The sequence below is a fragment of the Phyllobates terribilis genome, unplaced genomic scaffold (genome assembly GCF_046119375.1).
Source record: "Phyllobates terribilis strain yellow unplaced genomic scaffold, ASM4611937v1 Scaffold_34__1_contigs__length_13252353, whole genome shotgun sequence".
NCBI lineage: Eukaryota > Metazoa > Chordata > Amphibia > Anura > Dendrobatidae > Phyllobates > Phyllobates terribilis.
Genome location: NW_027362794.1, coordinates 4,753,411 through 4,773,269, shown reverse-complemented (window position 1 = coordinate 4,773,269; position 19,859 = coordinate 4,753,411). Strand labels below are relative to the sequence as shown.

Sequence of the window (19,859 nt, the reverse complement as noted above, 5' to 3'; positions counted from 1 at the left end):
TAGAGCTCTTACGATCTTTTGCGGATCTGACACAATTAAAATCTCCAGCCACTATAGTGAAGTCTCTGCCTGGTAAAAACAACTTTAGAGACTCCAAAAACCCAACTCTTGCTTGTTTATCAGCAGGGGCATAAACATTAAAAACCCGTACCCGTTGACCTAAAAAATCCACTAATAAAAACAAACATCTCCCAGGTATGATTACTTTAAACTCTAAAACCTTTAGACTGGAATTACACAGTAAAATGCCCACCCCTTCATTCCTGTTTTCTGAGCATGGGGACCAAAAAGATTGCCCCTTATTCCACTCACTCTCATGCGGGGCAGATTTAATTACACATTCCTGCAGACAGACAATATCTGCATTCACACTCTCAATGTACTCCAGTATCCCTGCTCTCCTACAAGCAGAACCAATCCCTCGTACATTCAGAGAAGCAACACACAACGCCATCATAACAACAGGAAAAAATCTCCACCATACCCGATCCATCATGAACCAGGAGAAAACCCACTCCTGCCACCCACTTTTCTACGTATATCAGGCGACTCAGAACTCGAGTCCCTGTTAGAATAACCTGGTCTTAGGGAGACTGGATCTTCCTGCCCCCCAGACCAACACCCCTCCACCTTACTTCTTTTAATCACGGAGGCATAACTCTCCTCCTTGCCATCATCTTCCTCCTCATTTTCACTCCAATCACTGTTAACCCTATCACGCTGCTGAGGGGTTATAGTTCCATCCGAATCAGAATCCTCCTCCTCCAAAACCTCCATTTCCTCACCCCCATCTCTTCCCAAAACAGGATTCACTGACTCCGCCATATTAGACAAATCCATCCCATCACCCGGGCCATGCACATCAGCTACTTTGTTTATTACTTCCAGCCCCTCCCTCAAACCAACTTTCTTCTGGCTCCGCCCCTTTTCCTCCATCTTGGGCACCGCATGGTCTCTTCCCCTACCACCATCTTGTATTTGGCTTTCCCCCTCTGAGTCTGAGCCTTCGCCCTCCTCCCCACTTTCCTGCCGAGTCTTCTTCTGCCTCTCTTCAGCGTCCACCTGTGACCTAGGAATCTGAGCCCACAATCTACATTTCCTTGCAAGGTGATCTGCATGTCCACACAAATCACACACCTTATTCATTGGGCAACCACTTGCCACATGCCCAGATTTCCCACAACCTCTACAAACATCACCTTGCACTGAACAATCTTTCTGAACATGTCCAAACTCATGACACTTCCTACAATATTCCATCTGTCCATTATAAAAACAAAATCCCCTTTCTCCTCCGATAGAAAACTGTGCAGGAATGCTCTTGGCACCCCCAATAGCTCTATCATCCGGTCTCAGTTTTACAACATATCTCCTCTTGCCATTTAGATAATTGTATTTGTTCTTCATTCTTCCCAAAAATTTAACCTCACTACAATACCGAGCTAAAAAATTGGAAACAGTCTCATCCGGAACTTTAGGGTTATACATGTGCACAACCACATACTTATATGTCTGCTGGAACAGAGGTTCCAGTGCAATAAACTCTAGGCATTTCAATTCCTTTTCTTCCTTCATTCGTACCAACTCCATGTAGACTCTCTGGCAAATACTCAAAGAAACAAAAGTGATATCATAAATTCCTTGTTTCTGAAAATCCTGCAGTGCCAATACATCCGTTACCTTCAAGCCATTAATGTTCTTCAAGACATCAACGCAAACTTGGTCCAAACCGATTTCTCCTTCATGACCTGCAGCCACCTTCAGACGGACCGAGTCCTCTAATCCACGTGTTTTCTCCACCATTTTTACAGCAGATAAACACAATCGCCGCTCAATCGCACACTAGGGCCCCACAAGGGGGAACCCCAGTCACAACTGCCCTCCAAACAACACCAGCAGCAGAAAACCACCACTGATCTTGCCAAAAGGCCGAGAAGCGATAACCAGAATTGGTTTCGAACTACGGAGCCACCTAAGGATCCTGAAAAGTCCATTTGTGGAGATGAGCTCCTGGACTCCCGTTAAGAAGACATGTTGTCAACCTCTAGATCCCTTACATGCCTGCACTTTTCGGCTTGCTGCTGCTGCAATCCACGCGTTTTAGATCTGCATAACTCCACCTCTTTAAACACAGCACCCTCACCCCCTGCTGTTCCCACCCGCCTCAACACCGTTGGAAGGGAGGAGAACCAATTAAGGCGGGGGGTGGGGTGGAACGAGCAGCTGTCTACCCTTAGCAGGAGGGCTGCTGATTACTTACCTCTCCTGCTGCTGCTGGCTGTCCAGCAGCAGACTGAAGGTGGCTGCTGCTGTGCGCAGGTATATAAAGGCTCAGAGCCTATTATGACACGCGCAGCCAGCGTTCCATTGCCACATTCCATCTACTGCAGGCAGGATACCTGGCTGGCTGAATGTCACTGAGAAGCTCACAGAGACCGCCATAAGCAACAGTTTAACAGAATGCCACAGACTAATCAACCCAACTTTTTGGGTTGGGTTCTCTTTTATAGTCTGCAGGCATTAAATGAAAGAAGTCAGTGTTCCAGCAGAGGGAGACAACGTTTCAGAAAAGGCATTGTAGCAAACCAAAAAAGAAATTTTAAGCGCAGCAGAGTAACCAGCGCACATACCTGTTAGCTCAGGTGAGTTTAAAAGGCTGCTGTTGATAACAAGGGCATTTGCTAAATAGATGGTGTGTGTGCAACAATATACTGAAAGGTCAATTATATTGTGCAGCTTATCTCACCACCTGTAGTTATTTAGGTGAAAGCTCCAAAATGCTTGCCTAATATGTCTGTTTATCCAAAAGGAAGTATAGAGGGAGAGCTAGATAGATAGCATTGCATTACATTACATGGCAATGCAATGCACAGTTGCTGAAGTTGAACCAAAATGAGCTTGTCATCTGGCTTCTGCAACTTTTAACATGAAAAATCCAATGAGGAGAAGAAAAGCGAAGCCAAAGAGTCCATCCCAAAATCCGACAAACAAGCAAAATGAACAAAAAACATTGAATTCAATTCTTTCTGATTTTAGAAACTGCATTAAAGAAGGGGTGCACCGGTCCTGGAGATACTGCAATACCAGGTCAATGCGTGGAGTGGACAGAGCAAGCTCTTTTTCCATCTCCCTGTTCTAAAAATCCATTTAATATATGGTCCCCAGATAGGGGACGTATCAGATATTAAACTGATAAGAACAGATCCGTTTTCAAACAAGCTTTATTTAAATCAGACATACATCATAAATTACAAACAAATCACAAAGACTTGAATAAAATATGACATAAAACAAATACAAGGTCAGATTTAAAAAGCGCATAAAAGCATAAAAAGCATAAAACACAGTTTTGCATATAATTTGCATAAATAAATACATATGTCAAATGCAAACACCATAGCTTTTTAACTTTATCTTTTTACAATCAGGTAGTATGAAAACTTTTCACAAAGAACATATCCGATACAATATTTGAAACAAATCACAAATACTGGAATAAAATATGACATAAAACTAATACAGAGTCAGAATTAAAATGCACTTAAAAGCATAAAAAGCATAAAACACAGTTTTGCATATAATTTACATAAATAAATACATATTCCAAATTTGCAAACACCATAGCTTTTTTGCTTCATTGATTCCCATCTTTTTACAATCTCTCAGATAGTATGTAAACATTTCACAAAGAGCAAGCCCAATACAATCTTTGACAGGAATAAATTCACGTTTAAACAATAATATATTGCGCACTTTCCATAAAGCTTCTTTTAAGCAGTTTATTATAAGCCATGCGACTCGTGCTTGTTTCATGGTTGGGCAATTAATTATCCCATATATTATAATGTCACAATTAAGGGTTTGTATACCACATATCCATTTTAGGAGGGTGCCCACCGTCTGCCATAGCTCTTGTGCGTAGGGGCAATTCCACAGTAAATGAAACACTGACTCGTTTGGGGCGCATCTTTCTCTGGGACATCTAGCACTAGCCACCAGCCCCCTATGATGCTGAAAAGCTCTCGTAGGGAGACATTGGTGAACAACCTGCCAAGCTAAATCCTTTTGTGAGTTGCTAAGTGCAGGACAGGCCACGTTGTTCCACACCAGGCGGCACCTGGAGATGGAAAAATTAGACACATCCTCCATCTCCTCATGTCCCTTACAAATAACTGTTAACTTACGTTGATCAAATAAAAGCTGACGATCAACTTGGGTTAGATCATATTCTGAAATGACCTTCTCCAAGATCTTGTAATGCTTAGGGGGAGATAAGAGAAAATGACAATTAACAGTCATACTGAAGTTCAACTTTCGGAAAAGAAACCCAGTTGTATATCTAAGAAAACAAGAGAAAGCCCCAACATTATTCAAGCTTTTGCAACAAAATACAAAAAACTTGATAAATAAAAACAATTTTAAATCAGGGAACCCTTTACCCCCATTTTTCTTGCTTTTACATACCACCTCCCTCCTCAATTTCTCCATTTTGGATCCCCACAGAAAATAAAACATGGGCTTCATAAGTCTTTTAAGATAGAGAATTAGGGGGAAAAACCATAGCGGCATACAAAATGATAGGAAGCAAAACCATTTTAATTACAAGAATCTTGCCCTCCATTGTTAGTTTTCGAGTTTGCCATAAAGAGATCTTCTGATTTAATTTATTCAAAACCAAATCCCAGTTTTCAATACCATCATTAGCAGGATTAAACAAGACACCCAGGATCTTGATTCCTACTGTTTGTGTGGGAACCCTAGGCGGATCTGACTCCCATTGACCCATAATCATACAGTCACATTTATTTATATTCAACTTAAACCCAGACCCAGCACTAAAAATTTCAGTAATTAGAATTGCTCTGTTAATAGATGCTGAGCTAGTGCCATATACAGATATGTCATCCATATATCCAATGGCTTTAACTTGTTGTCCACCCCCACCCGGAATAAAAATGCCCCTAACCATCTTGTCCCGACGCAGCAGGCACAACAGTGGCTCAATGGAGCAGACAAATAAAAGTGGGGACATGGGGCAACCTTGTTTAACACCGGAAAGAAGCTCCACCTCTCTAGTTAAAAAACCATTGACTAAAATCCGGGCAGATGACTGTTTGTATAAAAGCGCAATTTTCTGAATAAAAGAATCAGGGAACCCCATCTTTCCCATAACTTTAAAAAGATAAAAGTGGGAGACCCTATCAAACGCTTTCATAAAATCCAAAGATAAAATAGCTAGTGGCTGTTTTCTATCTTTTTGAAACCAGATAAGATCACGAATTAGGTTTAGATGCTCCCAGATTGATCTCCCGGGGACACCACACACCTGATCTGGATGAATTACATTTTTAATAACTGCTTTAAGACGACCAGCAACAACTTTAGCTAAAATCTTGTAGTCTGTATTTAATAGTGAAATAGGCCTCCAATTCTCCAACTTTGATTTATCACCTTTCTTAAAAATTAATGTAATCATACTTTTACGCCATGAATATGGTAATAAATCAGCCTTAGAGGCTTCACAAACTACTTGTATAAAATCCTCCTTAATTAGATCCCAAAAGCAAAGATAAAATTCAATAGGAAGGCCATCTGATCCAGGAGCCTTACCTTTATTAAAACTCTTAAGGGTCTCTTCAATTTCACTGGGTAAAAGTTCTTTAGCTAAAAAAATCTGGTCATCTTTATTTAAAAACTGGGATAAAACATTAAGATTCTCTGTAAAAGCAGGTTCATCAACATTTTTAATACTAAAAAGATCTCTATAAAAATTAGCAGTATGCTCTAAAATGCCCTCAGTGGAAGATTGTCCTTCTAGCTCAGTAATCACTTGTTTTTTGTCACTCATTTTTTTAAAGAAAAACCTTGAGCAGGTCTCACCCTCTTCCAAATATTTCACACGGGCATTAAATATAATTTCTTTACCCTTTTGTTCCAGGAATTTTTGGATTTCTGTCTGGATCTTGGCAATCTCACCATCCACACCAGGCACTCCCCACCCCTTAAGCTTATGGAGAGTCTGCATCCTGACATTAAAATCTTTAAAGCATTTCCTTTTTTCACGTGCCTTCCTTTTACCAATTTTAATAAAAAATTCTTTAATACGGGTTTTAACACACTCCCACCACCCCAACATACTCTGATTTGGGTGTTTCCGTCTTCTCCAACTCTCATACTTTGCATAAAACTCCGCCCTTACCAGTTCGTCTTCTAATAAGAGCACATTCAATTTCCACATACCTTTTCCAACTTTTGCTTCCTGTGGAGTTTGCAATACATTGTATAGTAAAACATGATCAGAAAAAATATTTTCTATTAGACCAGCATTCCTAGGTTTAAAAACATCAGAAGAGGAAAAAATAAAATCAATACGAGATGACATCCCTCTACCCCTCCATGTATGCCCAGGGTCAGTAGGGTAGGACTTTCTCCAAGCATATAATAATTTGAGGTCCGTTGTCAAATGTTTTAACAGACTGGATGTTTTGTCTGTTCTTCCAGTAGTATCACCTCCACTCCTCCCCTCCCCCAACATGACACAGTTAAAATCCCCTCCCACTATCACAGGGGACGGACCTGATAAAAACAAAGGGATGACATTAAAAAGGGAAGCACGCTCATTTTTCTCTGGGGATGCATAAACATTAATAAGACGACAGGTAAAACCATTTAAAATAACATGAGTTGATAAGGCACGACCTGGAACTATTTCAGTGATGGATAAAACATTAACATTTTGACATTTGAATAAAATCCCAACCCCGGCAGCTTTATTTTCATTGGACCCTGACCAAATAGAGGGTCCTGCTGACCAGTCCATTTTTAAGTTGGGGTATGACAAATCGTGATCAATACCGCATTCTTGCAGGAAAAAAATGTCAAAGTTCAGAGTCATTAACCAAGCAAACAAAGCAGCCCGTCTAACAGGGCTCTTTAGGCTTCTCACATTTAGTGAGGCAACACGGATTTCTGCCATGTTAGGTGTTTTTTATTGATTCATTATACTCTGAATCTGAATCAATAATTTGTGACAGAGAAGGTGAAGGAAGGGATGACACAGTTCGTAAACTGTCCGTTTCATCTGAGTCCGTGAAATCCTCAATTAAGTTAGTCCCCTCTGGGCTGAGAATTTTTGCAGCACTAGATAGAAAGACTTTACGGGACATCTGAGGCAGGTTATGCTCCTCCTGCGCCTCTTCACGACTTCTCTTACCACTGGCGCTGAGATCCATCCGATCCTCCGAATCCATCCGATCCTCACCAGGCACTGCAGCAGGTGGAATACCCGCAGACCCTCCAGGAGCACCAAGGGACATCATCTCCGGAGCAGGATGACCACCAGGACCAGCAACAGGTTCACCAACCACTGCACGACCTCTATCATCCAGGCAGGCAACAGGACATCCATCAGGAATGGTTCCAGGACATCCATCTGGACTGGCATCAGGACATCCATCTGGACTGGCATCAGGACATCCATCTGGACTGGCATCAGGGCATCTGTCTGGGTTGGCATCAGGACATCCGTCTGGATTGGCATCAGGGCATCCATCTGGATTGGCATCAGGGCATCCGTCTGGACTGGCATCAGGGCAGACATCTGGTCCAACATCTGTGCTGGCATCAGCAGGGGCATCTGAATGGACATCTGGATTGGTACCAACAGCTCCAGATTTTCGCCTCTTTTTTGGTTCCCTCTCATTTCCGCTCTGAGAAGGTGCCATCTCCCCACCAGGTGAAACCTGGACCCCTGCAGGAGTAGGCAAAGGCGTGACCTCGGCTACAGAGGCCGGGTTTTTCCGCAAAGGTACCGACTGAGCATCGACTGAGTCAGACTGTTTTTGACCTTTAGTAATGTCCACAAAGCTTTTTCTGGGGTCACCCGGGCTGACCCTGCTGGCATCAGCAGGAACTCCTGCGGAACTAGCCGCAGGCGCCCGAGAGCCACCACGAGACCTTGTCCGCATCGGACAATTACTGAACAGGTGAGTAGACATTCCGCACCCACTGCAGGTCTTACTGTTCTTACAGTCCTTTGAGGCATGACCCCATTGTCCACAATTGTGGCACTGACTCATCCGCTCGTTCTTACAATCGCTCTGCATGTGACCAAGGTCATCACACCTACGACACCTGAATGGTTGTCCATCATAGAAGAGGTAGCCATGGTCTTTTCCCAGCACCACTGTGGAGGGGGGGTGCATAAGGCCTTCTACACCCCCAGGGTCAAGTCTGAAGCGTACCATAAAGCGTCGTTTCCCATTCCAGAAACCGCTCCGACCTTTGACGTTCCCCGTAAATCTGACAGATGTACAATATCTGCTCAGAAAAAGCTCAATATCATCTGTGGACACATGGGGGTTAAACATGTATACCACAAGGGGAACGTCAACTCCGCCATAGAGACCCGTAAAAATCACTCCGTCCAACAGCTTGCTGTTACGGTGGCCCTTAACGCATTCGTAAAAGTGCTGGCAGGCAACCTTGGTCGAGAACGTGAGAATATATGTACTCTGCCCCTTCTCCTGCAGGCAGTAAACATCATGATCTTTCACGTTCAACAGATCTCTCAAAATCTGTACATAGAACTCACGGGGGTTGTCATATCCGACGTGGCTTGCTGGAACCTCGATACGCACCGAGTTCCTGATCTGGCCGGAGCCAGTGGAAAATTGAAATGAACAAGGCATCTCAACAAAGTGGCAAAGGCTTACCGTCACTACGGGCTCGGCCTTTCGCCTGGGGATCGCAACTTGTTGCCCGGGGACTAAGCCAGCTCCCTAATAGCAGCAGGGGGGTGAAGTCCCACCAAAAGGTGAGACGATCCCCCCAGGCCAAGGAGCCGGGTACCCCGGGCGCCTCTCAGCCAAGACCAAGGCAGCAACCGTTAGATCACTGCACCTGATCTCAGCCAAAAGGCCGAGAAGCGATAACCAGAATTGGTTTCGAACTACGGAGCCACCTAAGGATCCTGAAAAGTCCGTTTGTGGAGATGAGCTCCTGGACTCCCGTTAAGAAGACATGTTGTCAACCTCTAGATCCCTTACATGCCTGCACTTTTCGGCTTGCTGCTGCTGCAATCCACGCGTTTTAGATCTGCATAACTCCACCTCTTTAAACACAGCACCCTCACCCCCTGCTGTTCCCACCCGCCTCAACACCGTTGGAAGGGAGGAGAACCAATTAAGGCGGGGGGTGGGGTGGAACGAGCAGCTGTCTACCCTTAGCAGGAGGGCTGCTGATTACTTACCTCTCCTGCTGCTGCTGGCTGTCCAGCAGCAGACTGAAGGTGGCTGCTGCTGTGCGCAGGTATATAAAGGCTCAGAGCCTATTATGACACGCGCAGCCAGCGTTCCATTGCCACATTCCATCTACTGCAGGCAGGATACCTGGCTGGCTGAATGTCACTGAGAAGCTCACAGAGACCGCCATAAGCAACAGTTTAACAGAATGCCACAGACTAATCAACCCAACTTTTTGGGTTGGGTTCTCTTTTATAGTCTGCAGGCATTAAATGAAAGAAGTCAGTGTTCCAGCAGAGGGAGACAACGTTTCAGAAAAGGCATTGTAGCAAACCAAAAAAGAAATTATAAGCGCAGCAGAGTAACCAGCGCACATACCTGTTAGCTCAGGTGAGTTTAAAAGGCTGCTGTTGATAACAAGGGCATTTGCTAAATAGATGGTATGTGTGCAACAATATACTGAAAGGTCAATTATATTGTGCAGCTTATCTCACCACCTGTAGTTATTTAGGTGAAAGCTCCAAAATGCTTGCCTAATATGTCTGTTTATCCAAAAGGAAGTACAGAGGGAGAGCTAGATAGATAGCATTGCGTTACATTACATGGCAATGCAATGCACAGTTGCTGAAGTTGAACCAAAATGAGCTTGTCATCTGGCTTCTGCAACTTTGAACATGAAAAATCCAATGAGGAGAAGAAAAGCGAAGCCAAAGAGTCCATCCCAAAATCCGACAAACAAGCAAAATGAACAAAAAACATTGAATTCAATTCTTTCTGATTTTAGAAACTGCATTAAAGAAGGGGTGCACCGGTCCTGGAGATACTGCAATACCAGGTCAATGCGTGGAGTGGACAGAGCAAGCTCTTTTTCCATCTCCCTGTTCTAAAAATCCATTTAATATATGGTCCCCAGATAGGGGACGTATCAGATATTAAACTGATAAGAACAGATACTACACTTGATCTTAGCCAAAAGGCCGAGAAGCGATAACCAGAATTGGTTTCGAACTACGGAGCCACCTAAGGATCCTGAAAAGTCCATTTGTGGAGATGAGCTCCTGGACTCCCGTTAAGAAGACATGTTGTCAACCTCTAGATCCCTTACATGCCTGCACTTTTCGGCTTGCTGCTGCTGCAATCCACGCGTTTTAGATCTGCATAACTCCACCTCTTTAAACACAGCACCCTCACCCCCTGCTGTTCCCACCCGCCTCAACACCGTTGGAAGGGAGGAGAACCAATTAAGGCGGGGGGTGGGGTGGAACGAGCAGCTGTCTACCCTTAGCAGGAGGGCTGCTGATTACTTACCTCTCCTGCTGCTGCTGGCTGTCCAGCAGCAGACTGAAGGTGGCTGCTGCTGTGCGCAGGTATATAAAGGCTCAGAGCCTATTATGACACGCGCAGCCAGCGTTCCATTGCCACATTCCATCTACTGCAGGCAGGATACCTGGCTGGCTGAATGTCACTGAGAAGCTCACAGAGACCGCCATAAGCAACAGTTTAACAGAATGCCACAGACTAATCAACCCAACTTTTTGGGTTGGGTTCTCTTTTATAGTCTGCAGCCATTAAATGAAAGAAGTCAGTGTTCCAGCAGAGGGAGACAACGTTTCAGAAAAGGCATTGTAGCAAACCAAAAAAGAAATTTTAAGCGCAGCAGAGTAACCAGCGCACATACCTGTTAGCTCAGGTGAGTTTAAAAGGCTGCTGTTGATAACAAGGGCATTTGCTAAATAGATGGTGTGTGTGCAACAATATACTGAAAGGTCAATTATATTGTGCAGCTTATCTCACCACCTGTAGTTATTTAGGTGAAAGCTCCAAAATGCTTGCCTAATATGTCTGTTTATCCAAAAGGAAGTAAAGAAGGAGAGCTAGATAGATAGCATTGCGTTACATTACATGGCAATGCAATGCACAGTTGCTGAAGTTGAACCAAAATGAGCTTGTCATCTGGCTTCTGCAACTTTGAACATGAAAAATCCAATGAGGAGAAGAAAAGCGAAGCCAAAGAGTCCATCCCAAAATCCGACAAACAAGCAAAATGAACAAAAAACATTGAATTCAATTCTTTCTGATTTTAGAAACTGCATTAAAGAAGGGGTGCACCGGTCCTGGAGATACTGCAATACCAGGTCAATGCGTGGAGTGGACAGAGCAAGCTCTTTTTCCATCTCCCTGTTCTAAAAATCCATTTAATATATGGTCCCCAGATAGGGGACGTATCAGATATTAAACTGATAAGAACAGATCAGGTTTCAACATATTTTATTATGTGCGTAAAAGATGGTTTACAATCAAAAACAGCAACACAAATACATTAATAAAACACAGAATTCCACCCATAAAAACCCCATATACGATTAGCATCCCTCCTCCCAATACATTTGACATCCCTCAAGTAATAAATATACATCTGACTAAAAGCAATTTTAAGACAATCCTTCACAGAAATAGCATCACGTTTAAAAAGTAAAATATTGCGTGCCTTCCAAAGGGCGTCTTTAAAACAGTTAATCATACACCAACATATACAATACTGTTGAGGGGTCGGACATTTAAAAAGGCCATATAAAACATATTCATGGTTAAAATCTCTTAAACCGCAAGTCCATTTTAAAAGAATCCCAACTTTGTGCCAAAGTTCCTGTGCAAACGGGCAATTCCACATAAGGTGCAAGGTGGTTTCGTCATTAACACATGAGTCTCTGGGGCATTTGGCTCTGGCCACCAGGCCTCTCCTGTGTTGAAACTCTCTGGTGGGGAGGCACTGGTGGACCACCATCCATGCGATGTCCTTATGTCCATTTGCTAAAAATTTTCCGAAGACATTCTTCCAAACTTGCTTCGACGTCTCTTCTGAGAAATTTACTATGGGGGTCACATCTTCATTCCTCCTCAGAAAAGATAAAAGCTTCTTGCGGTCTTTAAAAATGTCCATTTTAAAATCACCAAGGCTATAAAATCGAACAGTCTTTTCTAAGATTGCTTGGTGTTTGGGGGGGCATAGTAAAACAGGGGAATTCAACGACAACTTAAACCATCTTTTAAAAATCATCCCACAAGTATATTTTAAAAAATAACTTAGCGCACTATTACCATTAAAATGTTTGAAACAAAAGCAGAAATAATTTAAATACAAATAAATATGTAAGTCGGGGACATCCCTTCCGCCGTTCATTTTATTCTTCCTCATTATTTCTCGCCTTAATTTTTCCATTTTGGAGTTCCATAAAAACATAAAGATCATCCTAGTCATTTTTTTAATTAAAACATCAGAGGGGGGGTACACCATAGCTATATACAGTATGAGGGGTAACAACACTGATTTTATAATTAAAATTTTCCCCTCCATTGTTAGGGACCTCAAACCCCAAAATGATATTTTCTTTGACATTTTTTCTATGACATTCTCCCAGCTTTGAGTTCCCACATTCTCCTCGTTAAAAACAACTCCAAGAATTTTTACATTGTCTCGTTTTATAGTGAGCTGCGGGAGTTGGGCGGTGTCCCAGGATCCCAAAGTCAGACATTCAGATTTATTTAAATTAAGTTTAAACCCGGATGCCTGGGAAAAAAATTCAATGCGCAACACCGCCCTCCGGAGGGAAGCAGGGTCCACGCACACAACCGTCACGTCATCCATGTAGCCAAAGACTCTCACATCACTGCCACCTCCGCCAGGAACAGGAACCCCTCTAATCACTTTGTCTTTCCTTATTGCGCTCAGCAGGGGCTCCATGGCGCAGATGAACAGGATGGGCGACAAGGGGCATCCCTGCTTCACTCCGGACTCAAGGGGAACTCCGTCTGTTAAAAAGCCATTAAGAGAAATTTGACTAAAACAATTTTTATATAAAATCTTAATACAATTTAAAAGCATATTAGGGATACCCATTCTTTTTAAAACTCTAAAAAGAAATCTATGAGAGACTCTATCGAAAGCTTTTTCAAAATCTAGGGCTAAAAGAGCTACATTTTGACCCCGGTCTCTGGAATACCAAATTACATCCCTTAATACGTTTAAAACCTCTGAAATACTTCTGCCTGGTACACTACAAACCTGCTCAGGCTGGATTAGTTTGGCAATGACATTCCTGAGCCGGTTTGCAACCACCTTAGCAAGTACCTTGTAATCGACGTTTAGGAGAGTTATGGGTCTCCAATTCGCTAGAGCACTGCGATCACCTTTTTTATATATCAAAGACACCACTCCTCTCCTCCACGAAAATGGCAACTGTTCACAAATAAAAACTTCTTTAAAAAGCATAAAAAGGTCCTCTTTTAAAATGTCCCAAAAAGTAAGATAAAACTCTACAGGTAGTCCGTCACACCCAGGTGCTTTACCCTTAGAGAAACTTTTAAAAACATAAAATAATTCCTCTAAAACAATATCGCGTTCTAAAAACTCCTGGTCTGTAAAATTTAACTTAAAATCGAGATCATTAAGAGCATCAGATAAAAAGGACTCATCTATACACTTTTTACTAAAAAGATGCTTATAAAAGTTAAAAGTAGCATTCAACATTCCCTGCATAGATGTTTCACCCTCTAGATTTGTGATCACTTCTCTTTTATCCATGACTTTTTTGAAGAAGAAGCGAGAGCACTTCTCCCCCTCCTCCAAGTGCTGCACTCTAGAGTTAAAAATAATCTCTTTCCCCTTTGTGTCTATGCAGTTCTGAATTTCAGTTTTTAGGCCAGCAATATCATCTCCCACCTCCACCCCTAGCTCTTTGAATTTAAAAAGTGTTTGTAGTTTGGTGTTAAGATCACTAAAACATCTTTTTTTCTCTCTAGCTTTACGTCTCCCTGCTTTTATAAAAAACATTCTGACTTTTTTTTTCAAATTTTCCCACCAGGTTACCATAGGGGTATCAGAAGGTTTTTGTCGCCGCCAGGCTTGATAGGCTTTACCAAAGTCTTGTCGAATCAGAGGGTCCTCCAGCAAGTAAGTACTTAGACGCCAGAGGCCCCTGTTGACCCTCTGTTCATCCCGGTATTCTAGGTGCACCTCCAAGCCCTTATGGTCAGAAAATATATTTGATGTTAAAACACATTTTACAGGGTTAAAATCATCTGATAGGAAAATAAAATCGATCCTGGAGGACACCCCTCTTCCGGACCACGTATAACCAGGGTCCGTCGGCAGGAGTGACCTCCACGCATCGCATAATTTAAAATCAGTTATAAAATCTTTCAATAGATGACATGACTTATCCAATTTGCGTAAAGGGTCACCCCCCGCTCGTTGTTCACTAGCACAAAGACAATTAAAATCACCCCCTACGATCAGGGGAGATGACCCAGTACAGTACAATGGCAATATCCCAAATAAATTAATTCTCTCTTGCTTATCAGGGGAAGCATAAACATTCATTACACGTAGGGTAAAACCATTAAATTTAAAATGCACTAAAACCACTCTGCCTGGTACTATTTCTGTGACAGTATTTATAGCAATATTTCTCCCACGACAGAGGAAGCCCACCCCCGCTGACTTGTTGTCATTGGAGCCAGACCAGATGGAGGGCCCCAGTCTCCAATCTGTCTTGATGTCATTATAATTTAGTGCATGTTGTATCCCGCATTCCTGTAATAAACATATGTCAAAGTCAGTGGTTTCTAAGTACTTAAATAGAGCAGCCCTACGAACTGGGCTCTTTAATGACCTCACATTCAGTGAGACAAGTCTTAATGTGGGCATTCATAGGTCAGGGTGGTGGATCTTCCATGAGGACACCTGACTCAAAGCCCTGTATGCCAAATTGCTCCAGGACATCCGGGCTAGAGGACCCAAATGACTCGATATTCTGTGAGCCGGCGGTTGCCCCCTCGTAGGTCACGGTTCCCAGCCACATTCCAGGAGACGCTGGGGCTTCGACATTCCGTCTCTTTTTCGGGGCAGACTCCACTAGGTCACTGGTGCAGTCCTCCTCTTCCTCCACCTCCTCCAGGGGGAGAGACTGGTCCATCAGGATGAGATCACCAACACAGATTCCCTGATGTTCGCCACCTAGAAGCAAAGCCCCCTCATCTGGCTGGCTAATCGCCCTGGAAGATCCTGAGGCCATCGCTGCGTGGTCCCCTGTAGCCAACCGCACAGGGGCACCACCCTCCAGCCCAACAGGATCGGTATCGGGAACCATCGACACGGAGGATACCCTCCCAGAAGGAGGACCCCTCCGCTCCGGTCCATGCGAGGTCCGCCCATCGTTAAGGGACTTCGATGCAGGGGCCGCCCCAGAGGGGCCTCCGGCTCCCTGCTCCATCCCAGCCTTCTCGCCCTTCGAACCGCCCTCCGACGCCGGCCCGCCAGTGAAGACCGGCGGGCGCATCGGCTCAGCTGCAGAAGATGCAGCTTCTGCGTAAGTCCTGGTCCTGGTCCTGTTGGGGCATCCTCGGAACATGTGCCCCACCTCACCACAAAGATTGCATTTCCTCCCAGCGGGACAGTCCTTCATTAAATGTCCGTAACAGCTGCAATTATTGCAGCGGTCTACTTTCCTGCCCGTGCAGGACGTTTGGGTATGACCCATTTGTCCACAGTTCCTGCAACATACCGGCATTCCAGGGTAAAATAAGTAGCCTCTGCTCTTACCGATCACAAATGTTGAGGGAGGGTGTAGCATTCCTCCCACTCCGCTTGGGTCCCTCTTTAGACGGGCCATGTACCTCCTCTTGCCGCACCAGAAGCCTACCGCGTTCTTCACAGTGCCCAGGTATCTCAGATCATCACAATAACGGATAAGGTAGGTCGAGATGTCTGCAGCCTCCACAAAGGGGTTCGGGAAATGCACCACGATAGGGATCTCGTCATAGGCATACAAGAGACAAAAGGTTAGTCCATCCAATTCATCTAAGTAGTTTTTCTCATTTACCTTTTGTACGAGTTGGTGACAGCATCCCTGGCTCTTGAAGGTGATGGTGTAAGTCCCCTTGTACTCATTGTCCTGGAAGCAGAATATGTCTTCCCGCCGAAACTCCAGAACTCCAAGCAGAATCCTATGGCAGATGTAGTCCAAGTTCTTCTCTGTCCTCGATCCTGCTCCAACTTCAATCCTCACGGTGTTCCGCATCCGGGCATCACCCGATGAATATGTGAGCGTTGCCGGCATCCTTCACTCAGGAACGTACCGACTCTTCTCTCTGAAAGGCGCAAGCCTTCATGGGATCCCTTCCCGTTGCTCCCGGACTAATCCTTCCTCCCAATAGCAGCAGGGGGGTTAAGTCCCTCCGAAGAGGAACGATCCCCCCAGGCCGAGAGAAAGGGTACCAAGAGCACCTCACAGGCAAGACCACACAGGTAAACCTGATAGATCGTGCCAAAAGGCCGAGAAGCGATAACCAGAATTGGTTTCGAACTACGGAGCCACCTAAGGATCCTGAAAAGTCCATTTGTGGAGATGAGCTACTGGACTCCCGTTAAGAAGACATGTTGTCAACCTCTAGATCCCTTACATGCCTGCACTTTTCGGCTTGCTGCTGCTGCAATCCACGCGTTTTAGATCTGCATAACTCCACCTCTTTAAACACAGCACCCTCACCCCCTGCTGTTCCCACCCGCCTCAACACCGTTGGAAGGGAGGAGAACCAATTAAGGCGGGGGGTGGGGTGGAACGAGCAGCTGTCTACCCTTAGCAGGAGGGCTGCTGATTACTTACCTCTCCTGCTGCTGCTGGCTGTCCAGCAGCAGACTGAAGGTGGCTGCTGCTGTGCGCAGGTATATAAAGGCTCAGAGCCTATTATGACACGCGCAGCCAGCGTTCCATTGCCACATTCCATCTACTGCAGGCAGGATACCTGGCTGGCTGAATGTCACTGAGAAGCTCACAGAGACCGCCATAAGCAACAGTTTAACAGAATGCCACAGACTAATCAACCCAACTTTTTGGGTTGGGTTCTCTTTTATAGTCTGCAGGCATTAAATGAAAGAAGTCAGTGTTCCAGCAGAGGGAGACAACGTTTCAGAAAAGGCATTGTAGCAAACCAAAAAAGAAATTTTAAGCGCAGCAGAGTAACCAGCGCACATACCTGTTAGCTCAGGTGAGTTTAAAAGGCTGCTGTTGATAACAAGGGCATTTGCTAAATAGATGGTGTGTGTGCAACAATATACTGAAAGGTCAATTATATTGTGCAGCTTATCTCACCACCTGTAGTTATTTAGGTGAAAGCTCCAAAATGCTTGCCTAATATGTCTGTTTATCCAAAAGGAAGTACAGAGGGAGAGCTAGATAGATAGCATTGCGTTACATTACATGGCAATGCAATGCACAGTTGCTGAAGTTGAACCAAAATGAGCTTGTCATCTGGCTTCTGCAACTTTGAACATGAAAAATCCAATGAGGAGAAGAAAAGCGAAGCCAAAGAGTCCATCCCAAAATCCGACAAACAAGCAAAATGAACAAAAAACATTGAATTCAATTCTTTCTGACTTTAGAAACTGCATTAAAGAAGGGGTGCACCGGTCCTGGAGATACTGCAATACCAGGTCAATGCGTGGAGTGGACAGAGCAAGCTCTTTTTCCATCTCCCTGTTCTAAAAATCCATTTAATATATGGTCCCCAGATAGGGGACGTATCAGATATTAAACTGATAAGAACAGATACTACACTTGATCTTAGCCAAAAGGCCGAGAAGCGATAACCAGAATTGGTTTCGAACTACGGAGCCACCTAAGGATCCTGAAAAGTCCATTTGTGGAGATGAGCTCCTGGACTCCCGTTAAGAAGACATGTTGTCAACCTCTAGATCCCTTACATGCCTGCACTTTTCGGCTTGCTGCTGCTGCAATCCACGCGTTTTAGATCTGCATAACTCCACCTCTTTAAACACAGCACCCTCACCCCCTGCTGTTCCCACCCGCCTCAACACCGTTGGAAGGGAGGAGAACCAATTAAGGCGGGGGGTGGGGTGGAACGAGCAGCTGTCTACCCTTAGCAGGAGGGCTGCTGATTACTTACCTCTCCTGCTGCTGCTGGCTGTCCAGCAGCAGACTGAAGGTGGCTGCTGCTGTGCGCAGGTATATAAAGGCTCAGATATACATACTACCTTACGCAGCGGGTGATGAACTCACATAATATCCCATTCATGGAAAAAGTGGGGATTAAACCATATATCAATGTATATAGACCTATAAAAAAGAAATGGTATACCCCTAGAAAAGTACAATTAGTACAGACAAATAGATTTAAAAGGTATAAATTTTATTTGAATATGTTAAAAAACACTACAAAAATATAAGATAGAAGTAAATAGGTATAAAGGTGAAGAATACATGAAAAAGACGATCACCAGAGGGCATAAGGGCTCAATAGACAGTGCATGAAAAGTCCTCTATGTAAATTAGCGCAAAAGGAGCAATGTATATCATTAAACGTGCAAACATGCATGGACCCATATAGCAGTACCAATGTACTACATATAGATACCGGTGTCAGTTGAGCTTCTAGTATATGGGTATATCTATGCCAATATACTCAACTATGTAAATCAATGTGAATCAGGCTTACCCATATCTGTCCACTGTGACCGTGCCCCGACGCGCGTTTCACGTGGTGGGCTTCCTCGGGGGGCGGTGTGGTGTGTATGTTGTCCCATGTCTCTTTATATATCACTCCTTGCCGCAGCCATTGGTAGCGGCGCACGCGGGCGGGATCCCGGTGTCCACCTATCATTTCCGGCTATCCTGATGACGGCGCGGGTCAGGAAAGCATTTCCTGTGACGTCACTTCCCGCGTCGCATCATATGGATGCCATAGATGGTAGTGCTATTACGGGGACCCGCTACGCGTGCGCACATCCATTCTGCCATCTTTCTTGTGGGCATAGGAAGGGCACGACCTAATACCTGTTCACTAAAGACCAATATAGTGAAATATTTAGGGAGTAGGGAGCCGGAAGGGGAGCATAAGAAAACAACAGATAAAACAGTCACAGTTCATGTGAGAGGAAAAATAAAAAAAGAGAAGACAAATGCATCTCATTACAACACCCAAATATATGTCGGCATATGTAGTCCCAAAGGGGGCAGTCCCATATTTCCTCTACATTTCCAGACATGTGACTGTATTTTTTCTTTTTTGTAGGTGCTCCATTCATCACAAGGTCCCAAAAGAATATACAAGGATAAGGTCACGTCCATCAATAGGTAGGGCATATAAATAGAGACATCAAATATGATCATATCCAACTATAAAGAATGAAAAAACATGTAAATAAAAAAAATATATATAATAATAACTAAAAACATAACATACACTTAAAAAACACGTAGGAGAGAGAAGTATATTGAATAATGCGGATTAATTTTTGATTTTAAGATTTTAAATTTTTAAAAAAATTTTTTTTTTTTTTTTTTTTTTTTTTAAATTTTTAAAGAAAGGGTGAGAATGATAGCTTTTCATTAAGTCCAGAGGGGGACATAGTGTTCAAAGTAAAAATCCAACGACATTCTCGTTGGGCTAAGATTTTCTTTTTGTCACCACCCCTGATACCACAAAATACTCTATCTATTCCAATGAATTTAATTTCATCAATGTTACACTTATGATATTGCCTAAAGTGTTTCGGGATAGTTTTTAATATAGAGATGTCCTCAGCTGTACTCGCAGCTT

General features: G+C 43.8%; 3 non-coding genes and 1 pseudogene across 3 annotated transcripts; all 4 read right to left on the bottom strand.

Annotated features, from left to right (window-relative positions):
* Positions 1–3,050: 3,050 nt before the first annotated feature.
* LOC141182002 (U2 spliceosomal RNA) lies at positions 3,051–3,223 on the bottom strand (annotated as a pseudogene).
* A 6,817-nt stretch (positions 3,224–10,040) lies between these two features.
* Positions 10,041–10,231, bottom strand: LOC141181184 (U2 spliceosomal RNA). The gene has a single exon (XR_012256785.1). It is a non-coding gene; the product is annotated as a U2 spliceosomal RNA (small nuclear RNA).
* Positions 10,232–11,340: 1,109 nt separating this feature from the next.
* LOC141182020 (U2 spliceosomal RNA) lies at positions 11,341–11,530 on the bottom strand. Its single transcript, XR_012257516.1, has one exon. It is a non-coding gene; the product is annotated as a U2 spliceosomal RNA (small nuclear RNA).
* Positions 11,531–17,696: 6,166 nt separating this feature from the next.
* LOC141181183 (U2 spliceosomal RNA) lies at positions 17,697–17,887 on the bottom strand. The gene has a single exon (XR_012256784.1). It is a non-coding gene; the product is annotated as a U2 spliceosomal RNA (small nuclear RNA).
* Positions 17,888–19,859: the final 1,972 nt, after the last annotated feature.